This window comes from Olea europaea, chromosome 6 (genome assembly GCF_002742605.1).
Source record: "Olea europaea var. sylvestris chromosome 6, O_europaea_v1, whole genome shotgun sequence".
NCBI classification, from domain to species: Eukaryota; Viridiplantae; Streptophyta; class Magnoliopsida; order Lamiales; family Oleaceae; genus Olea; species Olea europaea.
In genome coordinates, this window is record NC_036242.1 from 23022687 (window position 1) to 23028529 (window position 5843).

A 5843-nucleotide genomic window follows, 5' to 3' on the forward strand; every position below is an offset into this window, starting at 1 on the left:
CCGAACCTTTTTCAGTAAACGACGAAGCTTTCATACTATTCGTGAAATGGAAGTTGGCGACATAAGTCTCCAAAGGTCGAATCCAACTTGGCAACGTCCTCGATTTCTGAGCCTTCATAGCCTCGGCCTTGGCCCTCAACTTCTTTATTTCCTCTTCGGTAGTGGCCAGCTTGTTCACAGAGGCCCTATTTTTTGTTTGAATGTTAGTCAAAGCAACTTGAATTTCAAGAGCCACGCCAAAAGCTCTGGCGCTTTAGCTCACAAGGGCCGTAGTGAGGTCCTCCGCGTCAATGGTTGACATTTGTAACTGCAACCACTTGGTCCAGAACTTATAAAAATTGGCAGTTACATCACGGACCTCCAATGGCAACATCTCCAACACTATCAAGGCTATCACCTCGTCGTCCCTCGCTAAAAATCTCCCGAACTTTTCTAGAGTTCTCATAGCTGGAGCCTTTTATATGGCCTTAGAAGCTTGTTCCTCCTCTCTCTTGGTCTCTTCATTAGCCTTGCACACGGCCTCCACCTTTATCTCCTTCATCAAGGCCTCATTACATATGGGAGCAAGGGGTGTTGCTGGCTTAGAAAAATGATCAACTATAGTGCCGAACTTGCTGGAGCTGTAGTTGCTATGAGACAGCTTCCTATTCTTAGGAGGCTCCTCGGCCACCTCATTTTCCTTGTCTCCTTTGCCTTTTTTGGCCCTAAAGGTGCTTCTTCCACACCCCTTTCGGCGTACTTCTTGCATTATGCTCCAACTTGCCTCTCAAATACTTAGCCATTCTGGAGTAGGGCTTCAGTGCCTTGGCCCCACGGTGAATGTGACCTTTAAGATTAAGGCCATGTCTAAGGTCGAATACCTCTTCTTTTCAAAGTTATCTGCCAAAACAAAAAGCTAAGGTCAGGTACTATCGAACATAAGTAATATTTAAAGATGAGGTCTAGTCTTTACCCGTGAATGCCATTGGGCCAAAATCGATGATGTATCTACTGTGGTTAATAAGGTGGTCGAAATGTCTTAACTTTAGAGAATGTTTGCATATGTCCTCAATCATGTCCCACTCCGCTTCGTGGAGCTTGAAGCTCAAACCTGAATCTGCAAAAGAGCAGTGAAATGTTAATTCCAGTTTAGAAAGCAAAAAAAAAAATAAAAAATCAATATGTAGGTAAGCACTCACGGGCTTCGGAATATTGGGTTGGTATGGTACAAGCTGGGGTCATATCTCCCTCAACCATTTGCCACCTTCCTTTTACCCAAAACTAAGACTTCTTTCATCCTTTGATGGAAGATGAAAGGCCCATCACGAATGGAGCATGAGCTCCCATGGGGTCACGTAATACCATCCCTTCGGCTTATCCTTCCCTAATACTCGGGGCTAGAAAATAGTTTGGAGGACACATGTCCTCACCAAGAGAAACCTCTTTCCAAAGAAAGTAGGTCCTAACTAGTTGACTCCACCCATTTGGTAGAAGTTAGTTAAAAGCCAACATGAAGCATTGAAGCACTGCCCTGAAGAAGAGATGCAACGACATATGCATTCCTACTTTGAGCAGGAATTCGCCGATAGCCACAAAGCCCAGACTCGGATAACAGGCACGTTTGTAGGCCTTTGGGACAAGGACGTCTATGTAGTGTGGTATGCAATATTTTTTCCTAAAGCTGGTGAGTTTGATAGAGGTCATTGTAAAAGATATATTGGAGGCGCCAAACTCACCTCGTAATCTATGGGTCCTTCGCTCATAGCCCAATAACCAGCCTGAGAACCCCTAGGTACCTATTTTTCGCCTAACCTAGCTACTGTAACCCTACCACCGACGAAAAATCCGTTGAGAATAATAAAGAAGAACGTTATCAATGATGAATTTGAAAGAAAACTACCTAGATGAAAATAGGAACTAAGGACGGAATCATTGGAGAACATGATTTTCAGAAAATAGGAAAGCAGGGAAACAAAGGGATGATATGAAATTTTTGCATATTAAGAGTGCCAAAATGAGACCCCTTTGCCTTTTATTAAACAAGGAACAAGCCCCAACCATTGGATCATAACCTTTTCTGATATGAGCATTGAGTTCGAATGGTCTCTTAAAGGGACGTCTTAGATCGAAGAGTATGTTCCACATAAGGGCCCAACTCGTCTGCCATGGTTTTCAAACATATCATCATTATTGCGCGTTTAATGTAACCACTGTACACACAGAGGAAATTGTAATGCCTCTGCTGCTTTTTCTTGATAATGGGCAAAAACATCAAATCATTGGCACCGCTCTCAAAGATAATCATTATAAATAAAACCATCCCTGTCAATTTATCTATCACTACTTCGACTTTACAGCTAAGTGAACCCCAGCATCCTTCATCATTACATGCCTCCACTCGAAATAAATTTCAGCTATATCATAAACATGAGAGCCTAGGGGGTTCGTCCATCATCATTTCCCTACTCCAAAAAATTAATTTCAGCAATAATACAGCTAAACCAGCCTCAACGGTTTATTAGTCAACCCCCTCAATTCAAGACCAAGTTCACACACATTAGTAACCGGCTTACTTTCGAAGTCCATGTATGATATAAATAAACCATGCATAGACTTGGAGGACTAGTGTTGTTTCTCACCCCATGTAATATAGAAGCCAAGGGTCTCTTTTATCCATGTGGCAAAGATATCCGACCCACTTACGGCGTTGGAGCCACCTCGACGTAGCTCTGCTTATAAGCAATGAGGCCAAGAAGCGTAAGTTCGAGGCCTATCTTTTTCGCCATGCTGAAGTTCTAAGTTCTGAGGCACGTAGCCTCGGAAGACCTCCACCAAGTGCCTACCTACGCAAGGAAGATCTTGAATCTATGTACGAAATCTTTTAGAAATGATTGATGAGACGCTAATAATGAGTATAAATGTCAAGTCTTGTCAACAAAAGTACCGACTTTGTGTAAGCATTAAGTGTGCCAGAGGCTAGAAAGTCAAAAATTGATGACTATGATTAGATATTTAAATTAAGAAGATGAGGTCACGTGTACTTTCATCCAAGGTCACCATTTTGTTTGTAATACTATAAATACCATCATAATGCAACAAAGAAGAGAATAATGTAACTCTTGACACTACAAACTACTCTCATTCTTCATAATTCACAAGTTGTCTATCACTGGGATCTGAATGCATTTGACTCATGACATTGAGTTTCCCCTATATTCACACTTTCAGAGTACTGTTGACGAGAAACGCATTTGATTCATCACATTGAATTTTCCCTATATTAAGTTCTATTGTCCACGTCATCCTTACAGAAAACGAGGTTCACAGATTTCATTAAATTAGCTAAACTTATTAGGTTGCAATCATTCAAAATTGACAACTTGTGAATTATCCTCCTCCTATTAATAATCATAATTTTTGGGAAGAGTATGACATCTAAACCATTTATAAAGATTAGAGAATAATTTGTATTTAGAAATTTTGACTTGAACTCCAAGTGATATTACTAATGGACTGGCTATATAAGCATGAAGTTACTATTGACCATAGTTCTGTGGTTTCAAATCATCATAAAATGAGGTCAATATCCTTTGTCGTCTAACAATACCCTCGGATATTGCTATTTCTTCCATTCAAGCTTTTACGTTACTAGATAAGGATATTTGTTCTTTAAAATCAAAACAATGAGACTTTTTTTTATGGATTTGCCGATTATACATGAATTCTCGGGTTTTATTTTGAAAAGTGTAAGAGCATCTCCAAAAAAAACTCTCTATTTTTAAAGAGCATATTATATTGATAAGAGTATTTATTACACTTATTAGGGTCGTTAAACTAGAGCAATTATTGTTATTTTAAATGAATTGAGGCTTAATTTTGTATATATTTGGTTTGTTAGGTACATCTCGATGAAAAATGATAGAAGTCGACAAAATGAGGGAAAAATTTGACAAAAAAGGGGCTAAATCCAAAGTTCAAGAACTAAATTGCAAAGTACCAATAGTTGATTCGGACCCCATATCGATGATTGGAGAAGGTGTGAAGTCAATTGAATGGAATTGAAAGCTAAAACAGCAAGAAGACATAAAAAAAAAAAAAGAGTTAAAATAAATGAAGACCGAAATTGATGGATCAAGGTACAACAATTGAAAATATTCTATATGGCGCGCGCACATGGGCCTAAAGTGATGCTCGCAAGGGACCTCAATTCTCAAATACCAAGAGGAAAACAACAAAGTGACACGCACTGGGTGAAGTATATAGCGCGCGAGCACGAGCAAAACTTTCTGTAACGGGCCAATTTTCTTATTCTAATGAAATTTTACATGGAAACAATGTCTTGACATCCTATATATACCTAAACACGCCCAAAACATGGACAACCTCCCTTTTGACCTAAATATCATATATTTATCGTATTTTAGAGGTGAAGAATAAGGCTAAGCATCAAGATCAAAGTGGATTATACAAGTTTATTGAAGAGTGTTCATTCCTTTTCAAGATTTAAGGCAAGAAATTGGAATTCGTCACTTTCTTCATTATTTCTTCTTTCTGGGTGATGTGTTCTCGTAAAATCCGCAAGCGTACTGGATCGTTGATAGGTAATAATAAAGTAAGTTGTGAGTTGTCGTCCACGAAGAATAATATTTAATTCTAGTTCACTAGTTACTATTAAATTCGATTTTCGTGACACGGAAGATGTGACTCTATTGTTATTTAAATTAATTCTAAACTAAGGAAGTAATGAAAAATGTTTTGTCAAATATGTGAATGATTGTAAAGGATTTTTGACTCCCCCTATTGCCATTTATTTTAACTCTTGATTCTAATCTAGTCAACTTCATGCTTTCATGACAATCGATAACGTTAGTGTATTTAATTCCTTTTTCCAAGATAAATTAAGTCTATTTTAATCACGACCCAATCATATTCTTAGTCCTAATTCATATGGCAAAAATGCATTAAATTAGAGGTTATTTATGTGATTGCACATGGGATAAAGATTATTTCTAATTCTATCTACATATGTTGATTTTGCCGCGTTTTAAACTTATTGCGTGTCTCCCAACACTACAACAAGTAACTAGTTATTCAATATGTGGCCAATCAATTAAATAAATGCAACCAAAAACTACAACAAGTAACTATTTATTCAATTTGTGGCCAATCGATTAAATAAATGCAATGGGCATGCAAAATCAATCAAGAAATAACTAAATTAGTAGTCTTAAATCAAAATAAATATGCAATAGAGTTCATCATTCATCCAATACAATAGAAAAACTAGCCTAATGTTCTAATGATTAAATTATACAAGAAATATTGGAAAAACATCATTCGGAAAGAAGAAATAATGAAGAAAGTGGAGAAATCTAATTTCTTGGCTTGAATTTTGAAAAGTGACAAATATTTTTCAATAAATGTGTATAATCTGCCTTTATCTTCACGCTTGGCCTCGTTCTTCACCTCCATACATAGAATATGAGATTTTCAAGTCAAAAGGGAGGTTCTTCCGTTTTGGGCGTGTTTAGGTAGAATGTCAAGATATTGTTTCTATGTAGAATTTCGTTAGAATAAGAAAATTGGCCCGTCACATAAAATTTGGGTTGTGCTCGCACGCCACATATTTTATTACCCTCGCTGTTGCTTCATGCGTCGTCCCTTGACAGCTCTCGGTAATTTGATCATAACTTTCTCTTGTATGATATACAAATTTTCCAATTCGATCGTTTGCCACTCGAAAAATGAGTCTCAAATTGAGACTAAAAATCTAGAGCAGAACTTCTTTCGCTGGAATTTGATTTGTGAAAATGCTTTAACTCAATTTCATTCCTTTTACCTCCAATTGCATCCAAATGATGTCA